Here is a 27014-nt window from a genome sequence, read left to right as displayed (position 1 = left end):
ATATAAACGACGGAGAATTAAGATATCTGTCCGTGTAAAAGTAATTTTCAGCTTGCCAGATCATAATAGAGACCATAAAGGGGATCCACAATAAAATGAAATTGGCTGATAGAGCGAACAGCAAAATCATTGACTTTCTCCGGTTCTCCACCTCTGAATCCTTCTTATTGTCATTGCTGCTCCGGAGTCCTTGGCGGACTCTGTTTGCCGCTATAATATGTCTGACTGTTAACACATTGAGCAATAGAATTAAACCGATTGACAGTAAAGGTGTAATGATGCAATAAAACAGCTGGTAAGCTTTCCACACTGGTGAAGTATAGTAATCTGCTCTGACAATACAGCGCCATGGAACGTTGTTAATAATCGCGAAAGGAGCTACTGCAAAGTAAAATGGAACACACCTTAAACAACTCCCTATGCCCACAATCGTTATCACTATGCTGGCTGTCCTATCGGTGCAAAATCGTTCACGCAGCTTTTGAGTACAAATTGCAATACATCGATCAAATGTAAAAGCCACCGTCAGCCAGACAGAACAGTCCGTGGCTGCGAGCCGAAGCACAAGCGTCACAGCGCAAGTCGGAGTGACGAGCAAAATGCTGGCAAAAAGATAAATATTATTGATCCGCTCGATTATCACGCCAATGATAACACCCAGTAAATCAGCTGTTGCCATTGCCACCAGGTAACGGGTGATGCATTTTGAGAGTCCGCAATTTCCACGACACAAGATCACAATCGCCATTAAATTAACTGCGAGGAAGAAGTTAAGAATTAGTTTCGAGCACACAAAATTAGATACATTTTACTTGAATTGCATACAAAGAATTGTTTACAGACGGAAGGGAAACCATCCTTCTGATTCCATCCCGGTTTAAACTGGGTTCGACCCACGAAGTGTTTACACAGTTCGTCTCGGTTTGCACTCATGGTTAAAGCCAAGTGGGTATCGGAGAAACAGCTGAGTCGGAAAATTTCCATCAGTGTGCAATTGGGATTCCGCAATCCAGGACATCTGTAACAGCGGATTGCTGACTGATGCAGCAGTCTCTGATAACTCCAGCATCGTAGCAGATGAAACTGAACGGAACATTCATAGTGGGAATATAACGGTCCTCGCCAGACAGTTTCCCCCGATGTAACACATGTTAATCTAGGAACCTGCAGGATTAAAATTCAGAGCAGAAAAAAATCCAAAAGGGAAAACGGGACAGTTATATTTTCTTTGCTTTTTGCTGCAATGGAAAAGATACTCCGAGAAAAAGTTTTCATTTGTCACATAATCATGTAATAGTACGATGGTCCCGGGAACAGAACGCAGGTAGAGCGGAGTAGGTTGAGACTTAGAAGGATAAAAGCCATTAATGCTATGGAAGGTCGGGAAACGTAAATGCTGGTGCAAGATCAGTTATTGCAGTTGACAAAGAAAATAAACTGTACGGCTTGAGCGAATAAAGGATATCATTCAAACCTGATTAGACCGAAGTCCCTCGTCAGACAAAGCACTTATTGCAATGCATTTTACGGCGAATATCATGTCGTGCAGTAGGTAGAGCAGGAAGAAATTGCACACAGAGCCCAGTTACTTACTGGGGACACCAATCGCAGACAGTACAGGATAATAAACGCTCTCTATGTAGAAAATTGCTGGTAATTCCATTTTCCGTGTGAGGCGATGCTCAGTTTATACTGTTCCTATTACCGAAAACTACTGGTGCTTGCTTTGAATGGCGTTTATAAAGGAGGGGACACAGCAATGCTCTGACTAATCTTAGCAGCTACTTAGTCACATTGGAGACAGCCCAGTGAACAAACAATTCACGTGAGCCATTTCTAGATATTGTGCAACAGTGTAATGGAAATCGTTCATCGAGGAAATCACAACAAACTATATCGTTTTTTAATTTTTGTTCACGCTTTCAAAACAGAGCCTCAGACATTCTTTCTCTATGACAGAAGATTTAAGCTGCTTGTTTTTAACTTCATTCTCACTTTTAAATAAGTATCTTTTGTAATAGTTGGCGCAACCCTTTATGACTCTTAGACTAATAAACGAAATTAAGTTCGTCTACACTATTATGTTAATTAATTTTACAGTGGATGAGAACAAGAGTGATAGTACTGAGCATGATGTTAACAAGCAAAGGCAGTGTGCTGTGAGACATCTAGCAAAGGGGGACGGATGATCAGGCAAAATGGCAGTCAACACGATGAGTTGAAATGTAATAGGTGGATAGAATTCGGATAGATATTTGAGAAGCAGAAGCTTTAGACAATCTCTCAGTATTACACTGGAGCAAAGGGAATAACAGAGGCATGAGAGAGGAGCTGGCCAGAATTGATTGGAAAAGAAGACTGGCAGGGATGACGGGTGAGCAACAATGGCTCGAAATTCTGGAAGCAATTCAGAAGGCAAGAGGAAGAAATTTTCTCTTTCTCATGGCCGAAAGAGGAAGAAATATTCTCAAGGCAAGCGAACACAACCGTGGAAAACGAGAGAAGTCAAAGCCACCATAAATGCAGAAGAGACGGCATATAATAGAGTAAAAATGTGGGAAGTTAGAGTTTTAAAATGCTATTAAAAACTGACAGAAGGCAACTGAAATGTCCTGAAGGTAAAGAAAGAATATGAAACGGAGCAACCAGTAATATGAAAGAGGACACCGGTTTCAGATATGAAATTTTCTTGAGATGCATCAAGTTTAAGAGATATGTGAAAGTGGATATTGGACCATATTGAACCGCTAGAAACGATGCTGAAGAGATTCAAATAGGAGACAAGGAAGTGGAGGACAAACGGAATAAGTATTTCACATCATTCTACATAAGTAGTGTGCCGGAAGTTCCAGAGTGTCAGGTGTTAGAAGTGCGTGACGTTGCCATTGCTAGCGAGACGTTTCTTGGGAAACCGAAAGATCTGAAGGTAGATAAGCTACCTGGACTAGATGATGTTATGCCCAGGGTTCCGAATGACATGACCGAAAAGCTTAAAGAGGCATTAGTAATGATTGTTCAAGAATCACCAGATTTTAGGAGAGTTCACCTAGAATGGAAATGCGCACATATCACTTCACTCTTCAAGAAGGGAGAGAGGCAGAGGAAAGAAAATGATGGGCCACCTAGTCTGATCTCGGTGGTTGGGAATATGTTGGAGTTATTTGTTAAGGATGTGGTTCCTGGGTACTTGGAGAAACGTGATGAAGTAGGCCGTAGTCAGCATGAGAATAGCATGCCTGACCAATCTGTTGCAATTCTTTGAAGACATAACGGGCAGGACAGACAAAGGTGTATTAGTGAACACAGTCTACTTAGATTTTCTAAAGGCATTTAAGAAGGTGCCACGCATGAGCTGCTTAACAAGATAAGAACTTATGGTATTGATGAAAAGAGAGAAGCATGGAAAAAGCAGTGAAAAGTTGACAGGGCAAAGTCTGGAAATAAAGGGAGTCGTTTCTGCTTGGCTCACGGAACAACCGGTGTTCTACATGGTCTGCGGTAGGTCCGCTACTTTTTACGTTATGTGTCAATGACATGGATGACAAAACTGATGGGTTCATTGCAAAGTTCGCGGAAGATACATTGATAGGTGGTGGAGCATGTCGTTTCGAAGAAGTGGAGAGACCATAGAATAACGTAAATAGAATAATAGAATGGGCAAAAAGTAGCAGATGGAATAAAGTGTCGGGAAAGGTATGGTCATACATTGTGGTAGAAGAAATAAAAGGGCAGGTTGGTTTCTGAATGGAGATGAAATTCAAAATGAGCAGGAGCAAAAGGACTTAGGAGTTGTGCCGGATTCTCTAACTGATAATTTGCAGGCTTATTCACCGCTGAAGGAAGCAAATGCGATGTGAGTATTCTCTTCAAGAAGACTAACAGTTAAAAGCAAGTATTCAGTGTCGTTAGTAAAGTACTGGTGAGGCCTCGCTTGCAGTATTGTGAGTCGTTTCCTGCCCTTTAGAACTAATGTGCCAACGCTGAAGAGAGTTCAAAGAAATTTCACGAAAATGATTCCAGGAGTGAACAGCTTTTCATATGAAGAGAATTTGTAGGCCCTTGGCCTGCATTCGCAGATTTCAGAAGAATAAGAGGTGAAACCATCTAATGCTGAAAGGCCTCGATGTGAATGTAAAGCGGGCGTTGGCTATGGTGGGAGAGTCTAAGATAGAAGTTCGTCCTATTTGAACGGTGATGAAAGGGAAATTCATAGAACATACAGCACAGTACAGGCCCTTCGGCCCACAATGTTGTGCCAACCCCTAAACCCTGCCTCCCAAACCCCCCCCCCCCAGAGAAATTCCTCCCTATACCTGTCTAGTAGTCTCTGAAATTTCACTAGTGTTTCTGCCTCCACCATGACTCAGGCAGTGCATTCCACGCACCAACCACTCTCTGAGTAAAAAAAACCTTCTTCTAATACCCCCCTTGAACTTACCACCCCTTACCTGAAATATTTCGTTTGGAAGAGAACGGAAGTTGTGAAATTCGTTTCCATAGGCGTCTGAGGAGGCCATATGTTTTCGTTATGTGAGGCAGAGCTTGATAGATTCTTGACTGGTCAGGGTATGAAGGGATACGGAGTGAACGCAGGAGATTGGGGCTAAGAGTACAAATGGATTTGCCATGACGAAATGGCGGGTGGGTCTCGATGGACCAAATGGCCCAATCCTGCCCATATTTCACGTTGTAAAGTCTTACAGAAGTGAAAAATCTGGGTTCCGAATGTCGTATTCCGAATCGAAGGTGATGACGAATCAGCATGTCGGAGGGAGACAGAAAATCTGGCTGAATGCTGCCATGACAACAACCTCTTACTCAATTACATTAAGACCAATAACTGGGTTATTGGCTTAAGTAGGAGGAAACTTGAGGTCCATGAGCCCGTCCGAATCAGGGGTGAATAGGATCAGCAACTTTACATTCCTTGCTGCTATCGTTTCGGAGGACTCCTCCTGATCCCGGCACATCAGCAGAGTTACGAAGAAAGTAGGGCAGGGCCTCTACTTTACTAAGAGTTTGCGGAGATTCCATATGGCGTCGAGAACTTTGACCAGCGACTAAAGATTTGTAGTCGATAGTGTATTCACTGGCTGCATAACAGCCTGGTATGGAAACACCAACAGTCTTGAACGGAAAATCTTTCAAACAGTCGTAGTGGATCGGCCCAGTCTGTCATAGTCCCTCCGCACCTTTGGGCATTTCTGTATGAAACGTTGCCACAGGAACTCGGCATCAATCATCAGAGTCTCTCCAGCCTCGAGGACATGCTCCCATTTCTGTGCTGCCACCTGGACGAATGCAGAGGGGTCTAATGACGCGCACTACCAGGTTCATAAACAGTTATTACCCCTCAGCATCAAGCTATGTACATAAGTACATAAGGATGTGCAGCGTCCTTGAATGCGAGTGCGTAGATTATGGAATTTGTACAGAGTTGAGGTGCCTGACGTTATCCACACTGGTAATGATCCTGATAGTCGTACAGTAATAACTATTCCTGAACCTGCGCGAGTGGGAACTAAGAATGCTGCGCCGTCTGCCCGATGGTAGAATCGGGAAGGGAGCGAGAACCAAACACAAGAGGAAACGTGCCTTGTTCGGCTGTGAGGCTGATGCTGATAGCGGATTCGGGCGACTACTTTCAACAGGTATTCCATAGATAAAGTGCATTTATCTATGCGCTGAAAGGCATTTGGTGCGTTATGTGAGAACAGGCTTCCCGTAGCTCACTATGAAAAGGCTGTCGGTGACAGAGGGCAACAAGAATGCATTCGCAACACTTTTATATTGGCCACTCTGGTTGGTGGCAAAGTGAGGAATGTAGTGGGGGTATCGGAAGTTATGACAAGAGGGTAGGAGTTTATTTCATGCAACAATGAATTCAAACAGAATAGAATAAGTTACCTCCCAACAACTGGTGTTCCAACAGCTGGACATTACTGAATGTATTTTGCTTGTGTGGGGTTAGAGTCAGCCGCCATATAATGATCACCATGCATGAGTATTTGAAAAATGTAGTTTATACTCCAGCAGGCTTACAAAGTAAGGTCAAAATTGCGAATGAAAAATAGTTTTTATTGAAGTGGCACTCAAAGCAGCTCTGAGGTGTAGGGGTAACCATTTCAACTCAAATACATAAGTTTATATGAGTCCAAGGAATATAAGGCGCCGAGGGTATTGGTGAGTGCTATTTATAGTCTAACAGTGTTGCGTTAATGCATCACAAAGAACGTAATTAGACGTCTGTATAACGATGATGTTGTAATAATCAAAAGAGCTACTTGAAATCCAGTACTACGGAAAAATCCTTCAAGCGAACTTCAAACTTATTCTGGGCTTTGGAGGTCTGCATGCTTCAATGACCGGGAGAGTTTTGGTGGCTTGAATCAGGACCTTGAACTTTCACCCTTGTAAAGGTCACCCATGCAGAACAGGACAAAGGTGGAGGGCAGACTAAGAATGGTCCACCGGTTCCGAAGGTTCGGGAGTTCAACTCATGGCTAACAACCGTGACTGATTAATGTGGTTAACATTGATTGGTAAATTGTGACAATGCTACGGAAGTACAATTAAGAATTATTCTCTGTATGTTTGCTACGTTATGGACAGAGCGAGATGGAGGAAATTATCGCTACGCAGAAAGTCAGTCAGTACTGTGGAAAAGTGAAGGATTAGCGATGCTAAGGGGTATTAGATACACGCGATTAGAGACAGATAAGCACAATATGAGGATTGTGCACACAATAAATGAGTGATACGCTGTATCCTTTGACATCAGTAAAATAGTTATCGAAGGCAAAGCAATGTTTGCATGAATTTAAATGATAAATAATTCACATTTAGTCAATTAGCATAAAATACCCAAGTAATACGTCTTTCATTTCATAAAATTAAAAATAAAAGCAGTGGTCCGGTAATGGCTGTGAGAACAGGACAAAAAAATCTAAAATGTTGCAATAAAAATTTTAGGTTATCAGACAGCAAGTGGCTTTCGGTTTCACTTTAACTGGAGTCATTAAGATCATCTGCAGTCTGAGAGGAAATGCTAAAAGTGTAATCCCGGTTTGAAAGGAACAGACCACACGTGTTCGTACTAAATGAAAGAACAGTATGATGCGGCAGGGTGAAACAGTTCCGCCTGAACATAAACTACTTCTTGTTGCTGGGGATTTATGATAAAACTGTTGCTTCAACTTTATTTCGATTGCTTTCACCAGAATTTCCTACTTTATGACAGACTCACAGACGGAATAACGTTAACCTTTTGCACAAAACAAAGAGCATCACCTATGGATAAAAGACATTCTCGTCGGGGAAAGTACTTGAACACAGTCATACAGTGAAGAATCACCGAGTCATTATTAGCAGCCTTAAACTGCAGAAAACATAGGCAAAACTGAACACCCCGCAGTGTGATTTTGGACAACAAACACACAAAATGTTGTAGGAGCTCAGCAGGCCAGGCATTATCATTGAAAAGAGTTTCGGGCTCAGACCTTTCAGCAGGATCCCTTTCCAGAGATGCAGCCTGGCCTGCTGAGTTCCTCCAGCAATCTGTGTGTGTGTTGCTTGGATTTCCAGCAGCTGCACATTTTCTCTTCTTCATGATCATGGACATATAGCTTGTCTTTGGTTTGGCGAACTTTCTCGAATGAAATCATATCGATTAGATTAATTAAGGTATCACCGGACAGATAAAGCGATGTTCCATTGTGCGGGTGACGTTGAGGTTGTATTTTTGATACAGTAAGACAGTAAGACCGGACAATTCACGAGTCAGACTAGGGATTCATTCTCTTCTGCTGTATATTCCCCGTTTTCGGGGAATAGATCGTGTGTTTCCTCATTTCTTGAACCTGGTACAAAGGATATCCGATTCTTATATCCGAACTCTCACTGCACGAGTGTTCAGTGTTCAATGGATCGATGATCAGTCGACTGGTATATAAATCTACAAATTTGACAACCATACTACTCTCTGCAAAGTCCTGTGATTCCGGAAAGTACAATTCCCATTCCAGACAGTGATGTAGCCAGTCAATATGCTCTCTGTTGTGCCCCTATAAAAAGTTCTTAGGATCTAGGGGCCCTCGCCAAACTTCTTAAACCACCTGAGGCGAAAGAGGCGCTGTTGTGCCTTTTTCACAACACAGCCGGTATGCACAGACGACGTGAGATCCTCGGAGATGTTTACGCCAAGGAACTTAAAGCTGGTCACCTTCTCAACCCCAGATGCATTGATCTCAAAAGGGGCTCGCCTGTCTCCATTCCTCCTGTAGCCCACAAACAGATATTTGTTTTGTGACATTAATCAAGAGGCTGTTTTCTTGACACCACTGTGTCAGGGTGGTGACTTCTTCTCTGTAGGCTGCCTCATTGTTATTTGAGATTAGGCCAATCAGCGTAGTGTCATCAGCAAATTTAATTAACGGGTTGGAGCTGTGTGTAGACACACAGTTATGGGTATACAGAGAGTAAAGGAGGGGGCTTAGTATACAGCCCTGAGGAGCCCCTGTGTTTAGGGTCAGAGGGCCAGAGGAGTCCACTCTTACCACCTGCGTCTGTGGAGGCGATGTAAGGCAGAGGTTGATTGATTCTTGACTGTTTCCGGCATAAAGGGATACGAGGAGAAACCAGGAGACTGGGGCTCATCGCTAAATGGATAAACCATGACGAAACGGTGCAGCAGACCCGATGGGCGAAGTGGTCGATTTCTGCTCATATATAACGTTCTAACATCTTAAAAAAAGTGAAAAATATCGGTTCCTTTCCTCCTCTTACCGGACTCACTGAGATCGAGCGCAGTCTGTTCGAATTTGCAACAACATGTCCACCCCGATCTCCATCAGCACAGATGCACCACACAGCTGTGTGCTTAGACCCCGACTCTACTCGTGTTACACATCTGACCGTGTGACTAAGCACACCAGCAAAGCCATTTTCAAGTTTGCTGACAACACCACTGTCGTATTCCGAATAAGTTGGTGACAAATCAAGATGTCGGAGGGAGATTGAAATTCTGGCCTGTGAGATGCCATAACTACAACCTCTTACTCAATGACATTACGACCAACGGGTGGAGGTGGATAGGATCAGCAAGTTTACATTCCTGACTTTTATTGTTACGGAGGACCCGTCCTGAGCCCAGCGTGGAAGTACAATTACGATGAAAGCAGAGACACTTTCCCGAATGTTTATCCGGATTCCGTATGGCATCGAAAAGTTTGAAGAGGGACTCTAGATTTGTTGTGGAGAGTAGATTGACATGTTGCTTCCAGCCTGGCATGGAGACACAAATGCCCTTGAATGGAAAATCTTTCAAGAAGTAATGGATACGGCCTCGTCGATTACACTCCTTACGCACCTTTGGGAAATTCTATATGAAACCTTTCCGCAGGAAAGAGGCATCGAACATCAGAGAACCTCCACCACCTAGCCCACAGACTCTTTTACTGCTGCCACCAGAAAGAAGACAGGTTCCCCGTGACTCACACCACCAGGTTCTTGATCAGTTTTCGCCCGTCAACTTCAGACCATGATCTTATGGAGTTGTACCGTCCTTGATTGTGAGTTCATTGATTATGGAATCTGTACAGAGTTGAGGTGCCTGACCTTATCCACGCTGGTAATATTTCTGATGTTCGTACAGTAATAACTGTTCCTGAATCTGCTCCAGCGGGACCGATGGATGCTGCACCTTCTACTGGATGGCAAAGCGAGAAGACAACGAGAGTAAAATACAAGGAGAAAGGTTCATTGCTGGGCTGTGTGTCAAATCCTGATCGCAAGATTTGGGCGGTTATTTCCAATAGGAATGCAATGAAATGGTACACGGAAAGGCATTTGGTCCGTTATGTGACAATCTGCCTCACATAGATCACTTTCAAAATCCTGGCACAGACTGATGACAGCAAATATGCATTCACAAGACATATAAGTTGGCCAGTCAGACTGAGGGACAAATAAGAAATGTAGTTGAAATATCGGAAGCGGTTACAAGAGTGTAAAAGTTTCTTCTATTGAACAAGGTATTTTCGCAGACTGGGATAATTTGCCTACCATTTCTCTGGCGTTGAAACAGCTCCGCATGTATTTTGGTTGTGCAGGGTCAGATCCAGCCACCGTAGAAATGATTAACATTGTTCAGCATTTAGAAGAATGTACCGATGTAGATTCTCTAGCTAGAGGTAAATCAGGTAAAGATTAGAAAGCAGAAGTTATTTTTCTTGATTGAAGAGGCAGTGAAAGCGATTCAGGTGAAATGAATGGAAAAATTTAAACAGAAATACTGAAGTTTATTAGAGTGGCGACAGCTTTGGTGCGTTCCATTTATAGTCTGATAGTGTTGAGATAATATAGCATAAATTGGGATGGCGACTGCGTACAACACTCTTTCTGGAATAGACCATGAATCCGTATCTTTCAGTTTTTTTTTTACTATCCTTTACGTTTGCTTTTCGTCTGGAATGTGATTCTGGAACTATTAGAGTTGCAGGTTGGAGATCGTTGGGGTGTTTCAGCGCTCTGCAGTCTCTGATTCCGACAGACAGTGACAATTTGCGGGAATACACAATAGACAATAGACAATAGGTGCAGAAGTAGACCATTCGGCCCTTCAAGCCTACACCGCCATTTTGAGATCATAGTTGATCAACTACTATCAATACCCGGTTCCTGCCTTGTCCCCATATCCCTTGATTCCCCTATCCATAAGATACCTATCTAGCTCCTTCTTGAAAGCATCCAGAGAACTGGCCTCCACTGCCTTCCGAGGCAGTGCATTCCAGACCCCCACAACCCTCTGGGAGAAGAAATTTTTCCTTAACTCTGTCCTAAATGACCTACCCCTTATTCTCAAACCATTCCCTCTGGTACTGGACTCTCCCAGCATCTGGAACATATTTCCTGCCTCTATCTTGTCCAATCCCTTAATAATCTTATATGTTGCAATCAGATCCTCTCTCAATCTCCTTAATTCCAGCGTATACAAGCCCAGTCTCTCTAACCTCTCTGCGTAAGACAGTCCAGACATCCCAGGAATTAACCTTGTGAATCTACGCTGCACTTCCTCTACAGCCAGGATGTCCTTCCTTAACCCTGGAGACCAAAACTGTACACAATACTCCAGGTGTGGTCTCACCAGGGCCCTGTACAAATGCAAAAGGATTTCCTTGCACTTGTACTCAATTCCCTTTGTAATAAAGGCCCCCATTCCATTAGTCTTCATCACTGCCTGCTGCACCTACTCATTCACCTTCAGTGACTGATGAACAAGGACTCCTAGATCTCTTTGTATTTCTCCCTTACCTAACTCTACACCGTTCAGATAATAATCTGCCTTCCTGTTCTTACTCCCAAAGTGGATAACCTCACACTTATTCACATTAAATGTCGTGGCGAGATGGCTGCGGGAATTTGCGCAAGCCGATATTGGATTGTACCTCGCTGAATAAAGTTTTCATTGTTAGTCGGTTAAAACGTCGAGGGAGAATGAAACATCGAGGCGAATGCGGAAGGTTAGCGCCGACTGCCTGCCTTTTGGTAGGTGGTGAGATTGTTCTGGTTCGGAGAGGGAAGACTGCCTTTTGATCGTCGGTCAGCGCTCTGCCGCCGGATTGGGAAAATTTTCATCGCTGATCAAATCGTTCACTTGCCGAGAGGGAATGGCCTACCGTTGTGCCCCTTGGAGTATCGGCCTTTATAGTTTTTAATATTGTGCTATCACGCGATCTTTTTCGTTATTTTGTATGCGGGATACGGGGATTCTGGGGTCGATGTACTGTTCCTTTTCTGATGGCATTTTTTCTGTGGGCAGGAGGGATTCGGGGGTTGCCGATCGGGCTGCCTTCCTTTTCTCTCTTGGTTTGGTGGCCATCTGGAGAAGTATCATTTCAGAGTTCTACACTTTGATGACAAATTACCATTCGAACCTTGATTCTTTGAACGTTAGTTGTAACCAGGTGGAGGAGGAATTTTCGATGGTTAACTTAAAAAGTATCTGAAGGAAAAACGAGGTACCAACTATTTTATATACAGTAATGTGAGAAAATCCTCCAAACGATTATAGCCTTGTACGGTTTGGAGCAGAGCGTGTCTCACTGATTTGAAGGCCATGGTGGCTTCTGCCTTGTATCTTATCAGGTCTCCCGAACCAAACTGTTCAAAGGGTATAGACCAGATTAAGAGTGGTACATCGGTCTTCCTAGTTCTGGCTTCATGTCACGGTTAACAACCCTGGCTGTGTGAAAGATTCTTATGAAAACGGCAAAAAGCATCCTTCTATGTCTGTGTGCGTCGTGATAGACAGACGTAATGGAGGACCTTCGTTGCTGCCTTTGCGTGGTCATTGGCAGCAAGTCAGTAAGTATTGTCGGGAAATAGAGCATCAGTGACGCTAAGGGGAATTAGCTAAACGCTGGCAGAAAGAGGTGAGCACAATATGAGAGAATTCTGCACGCAGTTAATAAAGGTAATTTGATTTATCCTTTGATCTCAATAAACAGATTGCGAAGGTAATGTAATAACAGCATATGCATTGAAATGACAATTAGTTCATATCTAAAAAATTAGCATGATTGGCAAGCAATGCAAATTAAGCGCTGTAAAAGTTAAAAAGAAAAAAATGTCGGCCGTTAATTGCTGTCAGAAACAAATAACTAGTCCAGAGGGTTGTTTTTAAATAGGTTATCGGACAAGTTTCTGTACGCTTTATTTTAACCTCTGCTTTTTAGCTAAATATAATGGAATTAAAATGTTGCCTTGAAAACAATGGAATTTGCAGCAGGTGAGATTTCGCAATTCAACAACAGATACTGTTCGATAAAAAGTAAAAGAAGCTGGTGGAAGAGACAAAAACGTCTTGCAGCATTTTCCACAAATTTGCAAATGAAAATAAGCGACCAGATGGGGTCATTTGCATCCTCATACGATATGATAAAACCAGAGTCCTATTTTCAAATTAAGAAACCTTCTGTCGTGGAAAATATCAAAACAGTATGGAGCGGCAGAGGAAACTACTTCGGCTTGAACATGAACATTTTCTTGTGGGTAAAGTTTCATTATCTACCTAATGTTTCAATTCTCTTTCAGTTATCTTCTCCAAGATTTTTTTTTACTTTATAATTGACTCCCAGAAGGAATAGCATTAAACGATTGCATGAAGCAAAGCAAATTACGTAGGCCTAAATAAAAACTTCAAAAGTCTTTCGATATACAGTATTTAAATAATGAATGTGCACTGTAGATATTCTCGTAACTGGAAATACCTGAAGCACATTCACACTTTGAAGAAACCGTAATTCATTGTTAACACCATTAAAGTCTTGAAAATACGCGCATTAGTGTGACGGCTTAGATGTTGGCGCGAAACCATGACAGCTCGGGGCATCGGTGTCCTTCATAAGAAAGTTCATATGGATGGGCTCCCTCCTTGTGCTTCCTTTCCTCCCACAGTTCAAATCCCTCACGGTTAGCAGGTTAATTGGTAATAGTGATTTATTCTGTGATGAGGTTGGGGATTGCCGGATTGCTAACCGGCATGGTTTCTTGAGCCGGAAGGGCCTGATCTGTGAGACTTCTGCGGGGGTGTTGCTGATACATAACTTTCCGGAGCTGTGGAGAAATACAAGTATGTGCTCTATTTTCCTCCTTTCACTGACTGCACATTCATGCAATTTTATCAGGATAGATGTGAAAATACAAGATTCGTCATACTGGAGGTTGAACAACGTTTCCTGTATAATATTGAAGGGAAACTCTTCTGCAAGAAACAAACGCCGTTAATTTCCCAGAAAACTCACTCTAACCAATATCTGCCGAAAGTGCAATCTGAAACTGAAGCGAAAACGCACGTGAGGTAACAATGGAGAAGAGAGAGAGAGGAAGATAACTGCTCTGGTCGAAGACCCATCATCAGGTCTCAGGCATTAACTTTTTGACACAGCTTCCCACAGTCACTCATTCTAAAGGAGACAACAGTCCTGAAATTTCTGGAATTACAGAGATCAAAATCTGTTCACAGATTCGGTAATAAGTGACTAATTAAAATACATATTTTCATGGTAAATTCAATGAGGTGACATACATGAGGCTGCTTAACGATCTACGAGTCCATGGTATTACATAAAATATTCGAGCATAGAAAAAACAGCGGCTAATTGGATGGAGGCCAATAGTAGGTATAAAAGGAGCCTTTTCCAATTGTTGAGAGGATGTTTTCTAAGGTGGGAAAGTCTAGGATCACGGGATATAACCTCAGACTGGACGGGAGTCTTTTTTGAATGGATGAGAAGAGGAATGTCTTTAGCCAGAGAGTGGTGAAATTGCCCAATTCGTTGTCACAGGATGCCGTGGAGGATAAGCGTATATTTGTACATATATGTAAGGAATACCCTGTTTAGTCAGGGTATAGAAACCTAGAAACATAGAAAACCTACAGTACAATACAGGCCCTTCGGCCCACAAAACTGCGCCTACAATCCATTGCCTAGGATTACTCATAGCCCTCAATTTTCTGAGTTCCAGGCACCTGTCCAGGAGTCTCTTAAAAGACCCTATAGTAATCACCTCCACCACCGTCGCCGGCAGCCCATTCCAGGTACTCACTACTCCCTGCATATAAAAAAGCTTCTGCTCTGTACCTTCTTACAAGCACCTTAAATCTGTGCTCTCCGTGTTAGCCATTTCAGCTGTTGGAAAAAGCCTCTGACTATGCACAGGATAAATGTCTCTCATCACCTTATACCCCTCCATCAGGCCACCTCTCATCCTCCGCCGCTCCAAGGAAAAATGGCCGAGTTCACTCAACCTATTCTCATGAGGCAAACTCCCTAATCCAGGCAACGATCTTGAAAATATCCTCTGCACCCTTTACATGGTTTCCACATCCTTCCCAAAGGACCTTTGCAACCACAAAGGAAACAGCATTATGAAGGACCCCATGCACCCCTCATACAATCTCTTCTCCCTACTGCCATCTGGGAAAAGACACCGAAGCATTTGGGCTCTCACGACCAGACAATGTAACAGTTTCTTCCTCAAAGCTATCAGACTCCTCAATACCCGATGCCTGGACTGACACCTTGCCCTATTGTCCTGTTTATTATTTATTGTCATGCCTGCACTGTTTTTTGTGCACTTTATGCAGTCCTGTGTAGGTCTGTAGTCTAGTGTAGCTTGGTCTGTGTTGTAGTTGATTTTTTTTTTACGTAGTTCAGTCTAGTTTTTGTACTGTGTCATGCAACACCATGGTCCTGAAAAACGTCGTCTCATTTTTACTATGTACTGTACCAGCAGTTATGTTCGAAATGACAATAAAAGTGACTTGACTTGAGTAGGGTGACCACAACTGGGCACAGTCCTCCAGGTGGGGTCTGACCAGGTTCCTACATAGCTGCAAGATTTCTTCTCGGCTCCTAAACTCAATCCCACGATTTATGAAGTCCAATGCACCATATGCTTTCTTAAACACAGAGTCAACCTGAGCAGCACCTTTGGGTGTCCTGTGGACTCGGACCCCAAGATCCCTCTGATCCTCCACACTGCCAAGAGTCTTACCGTTAATGCTATAATCTGCCATCATATTTGACCTACCTAAATGAACCACCTCACACTTATCTGGTTAAACTCCATCTGTTACTTCTCAGCCCAGTACTGCAACCTATCAGTTTCCCGCAGTAGCCTCTGACAGCCCTCCGGACTACCCCCAACCTTTGTGTCATCAGCAAATTTACTAACCCATCCCTCACTTCCTTATTCAGGTCATTTATAAAAAATCAGGTAGAAAAGGGGCTCCAAAAGAGATCCGAAGCACCACTGGTCACGGACCTCCATGCAAAATATGAGCCGTTTGCAACCGCTCTTGCCCTCTGTGGTCAAGCCAGTTCTGGATCCACAAAGCCAGGTCCTCTTGGATCCCATGCCTTCTTACTTTCTCAATAAGCTTTGCAGGGCGTACCTTATTAATGCCTTGCTGAAATCCATATAAACTACTTCTACTGCTCTACCTTCATCAATGTCTTTAGTCATATCCTCAAAGAATTCAATCATTCTCGGAAGGCACGGATTTCCATTCACAAAGCCATGCTGACTGTACCAGTCATGTTATGCCTCTACAAATGCTCAGATACTTATCCATCAACTTGCCAACCTCTGAACTTCGACTCGATGGACTATAATTTCCTGGTTTATCTCTACTTCCTTTTTTGAATAAGGTACCATCTGAAACCCTCCAGTCCTCCGGAACCTCTACCACCCCCTTTGATGATGCAAAGATCATCGCAAGAGCTCATCAATCTTCTCCCTCGCCTTCCAGAGTAGCCTGTGATGTATCTCGACCTCTCTCAGTGACCTATCCAATTTGTCGCTTTCCAAAAGCTCCAGCTCATACTCTTCCTTAATGCCTATATGCTCAAGCTTTCCAGTCCCCTGTAGGTCATCCCCACATTCGCCAAGGTCCTGTCCTCTCGTGAATACTGAAGCAGAGGGTTCATTAAGTACCTCCCTTACCTCCTCTGGTTCCATACTCACATTTCCACTGTCACACTTGATTGGCTCAAATATCTCACGTCTTATCCTCTTGCTCTGAACATAGTTGACGAATGTCTTGTGGCTTTCCTTAATTCTGCTCGCTGAGGTCTTCATACAGCCCCTTCTGGCTCCGTTACTTTCATTCTTAAGCTCCCTCCTGCTAGACTTCTAATTTTGTAGATTCTGTGAATAGCTAGTTTTTTGAACCTTTCATAAGCTTCTCTTTTCTCCTTGACTAGATTTTCAACATCTGCTCCCATCTGTCTATGCATCAACGCGTTCCTGTTGGTAACATTACATTGTTTGCTGTTGTATCGATTTTATTTCCATTGTTTTCACCAGGATTCTCATTTTACAATTAACTCTGAGAATGAAGCAAAGAGCATTATATGTGGCCAAAAAACAAAATTTAAAAAAATCTTCAGCACCATATTCGCTGCCAAGATATAAATGACTAATGCATATGGCCGTTTCTGGAGCTCGGCAGAAAAATAATTACCCGAAAGACATATGATGTACATTCATGGAATCTTATCACGATATACGTCAAGATCCAAGATTTTCACATTGGAGGTTCAAGAACATTTCTAGTCACAAGATTAAACATAAACTCCTCTGAAATAAGCAAAGATAGCAAGTTTCTAAAACAAATCCGATCTGACCGTTAATTTGTAGAGTGGAATCTGAGGCAAAAGTGAAAACAAAATGAGAAAAGGAGAGGTGACGTGACAACTGTGAAGAGAGAGAGAGGTATAGTGAGTTTGTGTGAGAGTGTATGTGTGTGAGAGAGAGAGAGAGAGAGAGAGAGAGAGAGAGAGAGAGAGAGAGAGAGAGAGAGAGAGAGAGAGAGAGAGAGAATATTAAATTTCGAAGAAAATATAGGAGATAACCTGGAGTTATCAAAGTCATTGGCAGCCAGATAGAACATGATAAACCCAGAATCCAAGTTTTAAAGTAACAGACCATTCATATTCATGCTAACTGACAGAGCAACATCGTAAATGGAAGAGCGGCATCTTAAATTACCTCCACCTGAACATAAACGCTTCCTTCTTCATAAGGTTTCATTACATGCCTGATGATTCAATTTTATTTCAATTATCTTCACCAAGATTGCCTACTTTATAATGGACTCACAGATGGAGTAGCACTAAAGTCTGGCTTGAAGCAAAGAACATTACGTCTGACTTCATAAAATCTTGAATGCTCTTTTCACTGTCCCACTATACTTAACCACTGCATGTGCACTGCAGACATTCTCGGAAGGCAAAGCACTTGAAACAAATGCACGCTGTGAAGAAACCCTGATTCAATATCTCAACCTTGAAGCTCTTGAACATACACGCAGAAACTGTACACCACGATAGTGTAGATGTTAGCACGACACCATCGCAGCTCGGAACGTTGGAGTCTTGCGTACATCGTAAGAAATGTTTCCTTCCTAGTGCTTCACTTTTCTACCACAGTCGAACGACCGATGGGTTAGGAAGTTATCTGGGGAGTGTAATTTCTTCTGTGATGAAGCTGGGGTGTTACCGGCCGATTGTTCCTCGGCGCTGTTCTTTTGATCCGGAAGGGTCAGAACCGCGCTGTATTTTCAATGGTCTGTATCTCCGATCTGTCGGATTTCTACAGAGGTATGGATCAAAACTAAAAATATCACTTTCCGAGGCTGTGCGGAAACACAAATAACTGTTAGCTCATCCTATAGACACATGATGAACATTTATGTATTTATATCATGAAATGCAGAAAATGACTCTTTAGTGACATGTTGCATTTCATGGTTTTATATGCTTGAAGCGTGCTTTCAACCAGCTGCATGGTGCTCTGTTTATGCCAACGAAAGTTTCAACAACTTCCTTGAATGCCTTCCATGTGATTTTCTCTAATCCCGCTAGAAATTCTTCAAATTGCCTGTCATTGATAACCTGTTTGATTTGTGGACCAACAAAAATACGTTCCTTAATCTTGACATCAATTATTCTGGGAAGCATTTGTCTCAAATCTCAAAATACTTCATAGAAGTTTTTGTTCCTGGAGATAGGAAATTCCATCTTTACAGTTCTGAACTCAATAATTATTACTAAATCCTGTCCCGCCTAAGCAGGCCCAAGCATACCTGGACAAGATAGGAAACTTTGCAGCTTACATTGTTGGCAACATTTTAATTGACTTAAATTATGAATTGAAATAATAAACATAAGTGATTTCAAAAAATGGTGCGTGATAGGGAACGTCCATGGTGATTTTCATGATTATTAGCCCAAAATTCATAAGGTACACCTAACGGGATTCAGGAAGCAAAATCTTTGTTGACCAGTGATATTAAAGGAGGACTTATCTGACGTAAAGTAATACAGTTAGGTTCCAAGCAAATATTATTCAAACAAGTAAATGTCCAGAAGGTGGAATTCGTGACAGAAGCGAAAAGACAAAGGAAAAGAACAGAAGGTGAGGGAACAGATGTGAAGAGAGGGAGAGTGACAGACTGAGAGAGGAAGATAGAAAGAGAGAGTGAAAGAGAGGGAGAGAGATCGAGAAGAGGAAATAAACTGTTCTTGTCAAAGTCACATTGTCCGGTCTCAGGCAATAATTACTTGACACAGTTTTCCGTATTCACCCATTCTCGTGAAAAGAACAACCCAAAAATTCAAAATTATCTCGGTACGAATGACAGTGATCCTAATCTATTGATGGGATAGATTAATCTTAAATCATAAATTGTTTTTATGGAAATATAAAGAACAGTAGGCGATTAAACTATGGGAAACAAACTTCCATGCTACGGACATCCACTGAAATGAGGCCGTGATTTTGGACAATCAAGAACATTTTACTCGTTGGCTCCATTAAGAAAATTACGGTTGCTGCCCTTGTCGGACAAACGGGCTTTTAACCTTCACGCAACTGGCGACGCAGAATGATGGTATATTTATCAGACCTTCCGATAACTGAGAAAATTCATGTGAACTCGTAACAAAACATATAATTCAACTTCCGATTATCTACAAAGTCGGCCATTCAATGTGATCAGATGTTTCACTCCTTTCTTCATCTCTTCCCTGAATTTCCTCTGTGACAATGTATAAATACACGTGTTGGTGCAGGTGCAGAGAAATTGAAACATCAACCCAAACTCTTGCAGGATAAACGACGGAGAATTAAGATATCTGTCTATATAACGGTAATTTTGAGCCTGCCAGATCATAGTGGAGATTATAAAGGGGATCCACAATAAAATGAAATTGGCTGATAGAGCGAACAGCAAAATCATCGACTTTCTCCGGTTCTCCACCTCTGAATCCTTCTTATTGTCATTGCTGCTCCGGAGACCTCGGCGGACTCTATTTGCCGCTATAATATGCCTGACTGTTAAAACATTAAACAATAGAATTAAACCGATTGGCAATAAAGGTGTTATGATAGCATTAAACAGCTGGTAAGCTTTCCAAAATGGTGAAGTATAGTAATCAGCTCTGCCAATACAGCGCCATGGAATGTTGTTAATACTCATGGAATGATCTATTGCAAAGTAAAATGGCGAACACCTTAGACAAATTCTCATGCCCACTATCACCACCACTGTCGTCGCCACCCTCTCGGTGCAAAGTAGTTTCCGCAGTTTTTGGCTGCAAATTGTAATACATCGATCAAATGTGAAAGCCACCGTCAACCAAACAGAACAATCCATGGTTGCGAGCCTAAAGACAACTGACGTAGCACAAATTGTACTGATAAACAAAAATCTGGCAAAAACGTAGATATGGTTGATCCGCTCCAGTACAACGCCAATGATCACGCCCAGTAAATCAGCTGCTGCCATCGCCACCAGGTAACGGGTGATGCATTTGGAGAGTCCGCATTTTCCACGACGCAGGATCACAATGGCCAAAACGTTAACTGTAAGGAAAAACATAATAATTAGTTTGAAGAGCACAAAATGCGATTAATTTTATTGGATTTGTATGCAAAGAGTATTTTAATGTCTGAAGGGAGGCGATCCTTCTGATTCCAGGGAGGACTCTGAGTAACAGCCGAGTCAGCAAATTTCCACGGGATTCCTCAGTCTGCGGCATGTTTGACAGATGAGTGCTGATTGACGCAGCCATCGCCAATAGGTACATCTTTGGAGCTGATAAACCTGAATGGAGCATTGATGGTGGGAATATAATGGGCTCAGATAGACTGTTTCTTCTGAGGTAGCACATGTGAGTCCAGAAATGCGCAGCGTTAGGATTAAGGCGAGAAAAGCAACAAGCCCGAAAGGGAAATCCGGACAATCATACATTCTTTGGTTTTTGTTGTAATTGAAAATATATTTAGAGAAAGAGAGAACCAGACAGACATACTTTGCTTGTTTTTTTGTTGCAATTGAAAGATATTTTAAAAATAATGTTCAAAATGATTTCTGATTTGTTGCATAATAACAGAAGCATGGTTCTGGTGCGTGTCTATGAGAGTAGGTAGTTTATCTGCTTTCGGCAAGGATTAGATGGGCATAAGGGTCTGTGGCCGTGCTGAACCTTTCTATGACTGCAACCATGTTTCGGGGATAAAGCAGAATGTTCGTGAACATGTTGTGGTGCCGGTGAAATCTTCTGTTCGGTACTGTAAAGCTTTTGTTCCAGGCATTGATACCAATTCAGATTTAGAACATTCATGATTTGGAAAGTCGGGCAAGGTTCACCAGTATTAGTTCTAACTGGTTGATGGAGTTGACAAAGAAACCAGCAATAAGGAATCTCCGGAAGAAGAAAGAAACACAATATATAGTAACAATGAACCTCCGGAAGAAAAAAAGGAACATATGTTTGATCCCTGATCGAACCGAAATACCTCACGAGGCAATGCACTATGTGTAGTGCATTTTACGACGAATATAATGCAGAGTAGCAGATAGAGCAAGAAGGAATTGAAAACATACTCCAGGTACTTACTGGGGATACCAACTGCAGTCAGTACAGGATAATAAGCACTCTGTATGTAGTAAATTGCTAGATATCCCATTTTGCGAGTGACGTGACGATCAGGTTAAAAAGCTCCTATTTCTACCACCGAAAACTGCAGATGACTGATTTGAACGCTCTTATAAAGGAGAGGGTACTGCAATCTAATCCTACCAGCTTATTAGTCACATCAGAAACAGCCCAGTGAACAAACAATTCACGAGAGGTTTTTCTATACATTGTGTTATAGCGCAATGGAAATCGCCGATCGAAGAAATCACAACAAAATACATTTTTCTTTATCTTTTATTCAAGCTTTCAAAGGAGACTGTCGCATATTCCTTATTTATTACAGAACATGTAAGTTGCTTATATGGAAAACTAATCGAAAAAAATTAAACTGTAAGATAACTTTCAAATAAATATCGTATATAGCAGTTAGTGTCATCCTTCACGATTCATAAATTAGGAATGAAAATTTAATTGCGGTTTATAAACATCTAAACTAATTTATCATTCGATGAGAACAAGTGTAACGTCCAGAATATAAACAATAGAACTATAGAAACATAGAACATTACAGCACAGAAACAGGCCCTTTGGCCCTTCTTGGTTGTGCCAAACCATTTTTCTTCCTAGTCCCACTGACTTGCACCTGGCCCATATCCCTCCATACACCTCTCATCCATGTACCTGTCCAAGTTTTTCTTAAATGTTAAAAGTGAGCCCGCATTTACCACTTCATCTGGCAGCTCATTCCACACACCCACCACGCTCTGTGTGAAGAAGCCCTCCCCCCACCCAATGTTCCCTTTAAACTTTTCCCCCTTCACACTTCACCCATGTCCTATAGTGTTTTTTTTTTCTCCTCTAGCCTCAGTGGAAAAAGCCAACAAGTCACACAAGTGCAATCCATGCGGTGACAGATTATGATTAATTTAGTTGTTAATTATGAAACTGCAAACGATAGCAAATGTGATTGCAGTCCGGAGTGTGCATTGGTAGCGACAATCTTCGGCAACATTGTTTTAAATACCATTTGACCCAGATCTTCACCTCATGTTCGCCGTTGTTATATTCGATTGAGGAATTCTTTTCGCAGACCGGCTGTGAGTAAAACAGCTTGTCTGCTCTGATTTTACACCAATATATATGCTCTTCACCATTGAGAGAAATGTTTGCTCATTGAGAGAAAGGAAATGTTCCTGCCTTCTATCTGTCTTTCAAGTACATAGAACAGAGAAAGATAAAGCACAGGAATAGAACTCTGGACCCACAGCGTCTGGGCAAACCATTCAACGGATCCTATCTGCCTACATTTGATTTGGTTTCCCTTCCGCGGGTCCTTCATCGATTTCCCCGGGGTTCCTCGACTCCTGGTCCCACTCTAAAATTCCTCTCCTGTCGGGTGTCTATGCCATATCGTTTCTGGCATCTTTTCTCCTCATCTTCCGCCGAACAGAGGGCCGATATCCTCGGTCTCAGGCACACAACAAGAATAAAAACACTGCCTTCATTGGACGGCGCACATTCCAAACCCCCTGTCATCTCTCGCCATAACCCAAACATTGCTGCTGCATAAAAAAATAACATTACATTAGCATTGAAAGCTTTCTCGGGTGTTACGCTCTTGCCCCAGCAAATTTAGTCATGTCTTCATGACATTGACATAATTTGCCAACCCTTCTTGCAAATCACAATGTCGACCCAGGTGTAAAGGCAATGACATACCTCCCCAAAGCGGTAAGGGCCACCTCTGTTTCCCCAGTGCTACATAGCACAACCTATACGGTCGTCTCCCGATTCCTTGAGACTTTCGTATCCGCTCATGTTCTACTTGGTATACTCGTGGTCTACATGGCGAGGCATCTCCCACTGTATTTCTCGTGCTCTCCGTCAACTCGGGCCCCTCTGTCCCTTAGCTGAGCCCCGCAGCATCCCCCCCCCCCCCCCCCAAGCTCCCGCTGACACCAAGGCTTCCCACAGACAGCACACCTTCCGGCATGAGTGGGCAGAACCTAATCATGTATTGATCTTTTCTCTTCTTATATACTTAATGTGCTTGGCAACCGCGCCAACAGCTGGTTCGTAAACCTTTTTCAGCTCCCTTCTCAGATCAGAAACCTACTTCAGATAAATCTCTGGTGACAGGTCTTCCAAAACAAAGGTCGATGAGCAACCTTGCCTCGCACCCAAACATCGAATAATGTGGCGAGTACCCGCTAGCTTGATTTCTAGCAGTGGATCAGATGTCCATTATGTTGACTGCACCTGTTTTTATTGTTGATTTCCAAGGTTACGAGCATATCTAGCAAGGTCCGTTTAAACCTCCCGGGCTGAGGATCGCCCTCGAGTTGCATTCGACCTCCCGAGTTCATTCGGGGCCAGCAAAACCGAACTCTGAGCGATCCATAGATCTTTCAAATATCCGGACCCATCTTGAGGTCTCTTCAACACCATCCTCCAATAGTAATCAGGCAGAACCGGCTGGAAACGCTGAGGTCGGTCCGGAGGTGACATGACCCGGTATATGATCTGTTTCCTCAACTCCAACCGAAGCCATTTTCTCAGTAATGGTGGAACCACAGCGTGTTTTGTCCTCTCCGCCTGAGCCTTGTCTCCTTTTTCGTTATCGATGCATGGGTCGTCTCGCTGAGCTGCTGCCACTTCCCCAGAACTCAAACCCGGTAACTGGTTTGTCTTCAGAGCAGTCATGTTGCAGTAAACTTATTGAATGGCGCCATCAGAAGCTCCCAATCGATCTACCGCACGACGCGACTCGGTTTCCATCGTGATGGCAAACTGACACATGGTTTTAACCCTCGGGGCAGGAACGCTTTACACCCTTCGTCCCTGTCCACTCGTTATGCTCACGTCGGGACAGAGCATCAGCATGAACGTTCCTGTTTCCCTGCCGGTACCTCAGGCTGAAATCACAGCGCCAACCACTGATGGCCTGTGGCATCCAGTTTCGCCGAGGTCAGGATATAAGCTGTTGACCGTCTGCACTTCAAACTTGGCACCATAGAAGAGGTCACTCAGCTTATCCACCACGCCCGAAACACCAAAGTGCGTGGGATAGTTTTTTCTCAGAGAGCGATAGACTCGATATCGGGAGATGGGGAGTGCAAACGGTAAGTGAAGGCTCACGTGATCTGGCTGAGGAAATGGAGCGCAGTGAGTGTGCAATCAACTCAAATGAAAATACAAATTCTTAGTCGTAATGTGACGTCTGGCCATATAACAGACTCTTGTGAAAAGGAGTATTCCAGAGAGGATGAAGATTAACATCAAGTACGCTGCAGGGAAGAGCTCCTTCCCATTGTCCCGACAGGAGAACGGCTGCCATACAAGTTTCAACACTCCATTACCCCGGTGTATGGATAGAATGCTGCTGCCCTTTTCAGAATCAGACTGCCAATCATTGCCGGCTACATTCCTTCATGAAACGCCTCGTACTGAGTCCTCAGTGCTCAGTTGTGAGAGGCATCACTCTGCACTGGGGTTCACCACCACCCGTCGCTCTCTGGTTACATCATAAGGCTACTCTGCCTCCATTTCACGTGATTCCTGTGACGTTCACGCTACAAGTGAAACAACCGCGGAACCGGAGCGGCCAGCATCAACAGCGACAGTGGAATGGCGAGCCGTTGTGATATGGTTGATCTTTACGTCCTTTCATGCCGTTAGCGCATCATTTATGCTCTTATGTGAATATATTGTTATCTAATCGAATGTCAAATAGTTGGGAGATGCATGTTGTTACGATTCTCTACATCGCTTGTAAACAAGTGATTGGACGATATTTTGATGAATGATTTGTGGTTTCTCTTTACGGTTTTACCTTAGGAGATGTCCCCGTCTCCCGTCTCCCCGGTCCTTCGGAGCTTTTTAGACAGAGGTGAGATGTGAAATGTGAAGCGTCCTTTCAGTCGCTGAAGGAGATGCTGACTCATGCTGGCTTTTGCAGACCCCCGGTTGCCGTATGTACTGGTTACGGATGCCAGCAGACGGGGCTTAGACTGTATATCAGGATCAGGGCACAGAGTTGAGACCTGTTGCGTTTGTTGGCGGGAGTCTGCCGCCACAGACTATCCCACAGACGCTGGAGATTCTGGCGTCGAAATGGGCGATGGTGGGTGAGCTGAGTGACACACACAGTTGGAGTCAAGATGGATTCGGTCAATGGAAGACACGAGTGAGTCGGTCGCTGGTTTAAACTTTCAGTGCCTCAAAGAGTGAGTTGAGATCGATCTAGAGTATTGATAAATGACTCACACAAGTATCTGCAACTAGAAGAAGTTCGCAGAGAAGAGAGGGAAGGAGAGGAAGATATGAAATAGAACAAACCTAGTGACAAAGAGATCACTGTTTGGACTCTCTCTCTCCAAGTAGCCCGCGAGGTCTGCTGGAATACTTTGCAGAAGTAGCAATCAGGACAGGTAAAGAACAATCGGGTAACAATCGGTTGATCTTGTGTTCTTGGATTTGCAGAAGACCTTTGACGAGAGGCCACACATGAGGCTGTTTTACAAGCTGTGAGCCAATGGTATTACAGGAAAGATTTTTGCATGGATAAAGAAGTGGATAATTGGCAGATGGCAAAGAGTTTAAATAAAGGAGGCTTTTCTGGTTGCCTGCTGGTGACTAGTGGTGTTCCACGTGGCCTGTGCTGGAACCACTTATTTTTACATTATAGATGTCAGTGACCTGGACGAGGTAATTTATGGGTTTGCTGCAGAGTTTGAGGACGCTACAAAGATAGGTGGAGGGACACGTAGTCTTTAGGAAGTAGAAAGACTACAGAAAGACGGAGAGATTAGGAGAATGGCCAAAGGAGTGGCAGATGGATACAGTGATGGGATATGTGTGGTCATGCATTTGGGTAGAAGAAAGAAATGGAGAAAATTTCAAAGGTCAGAAGCACAATGGGACTTGGGAGTCCCTGCAGGTTGACTTACAGTTTGAGTCGGTTGTAATTCTTTGAAGAAGTCGTTAAACATGGTGGGCAGGTTGACAAACAACCCTTTCCAGTGGAGAGCCATATCTTCCGAGCTAAACCGTCAGAACCCCCTTCCACTAAAGTAACAGTTCATCACGCCTCTCAGCACTGAGATTTGTTGTCGTTACTTGTAATTCTGATATTTTAAGACATTAATCATTGGTATTTTGAAAGATTTGACACTATTTGAATCTATTACGATTTTTCCCAATGTTTGTAGCAACGTGTTGCCTATCAGCTGTCACAGATCAATAAGCTTTGAAACCAGCAGCAATACTTCCCTCACTTGCTGAAAGGCGCCCTGTAATAACGCCATTGAAAAAATGGAAAACTTCCAAAAATCATCATTTCACTTTCTCCCGCCTTCATTACATTTCCATAAAACACATCCTATGTTCTCTCCAGATGACTTTCCGCCTTAATTATATTTCAAATTTGAGTCTCAGAAATGTGCGAGCACAAAGGCTCACACCTTGATAACGCCTCCATGAAGCACTGTACGACCAGTCCTTCATGTCGTCAGATCTCAGGCA

This window comes from Hemitrygon akajei, chromosome 24, assembly GCF_048418815.1.
Source record: "Hemitrygon akajei chromosome 24, sHemAka1.3, whole genome shotgun sequence".
Lineage (NCBI taxonomy): Eukaryota > Metazoa > Chordata > Chondrichthyes > Myliobatiformes > Dasyatidae > Hemitrygon > Hemitrygon akajei.
The sequence above is the reverse complement of the archived record's forward strand: the minus strand, read 5'-3'. Positions refer to the sequence as shown.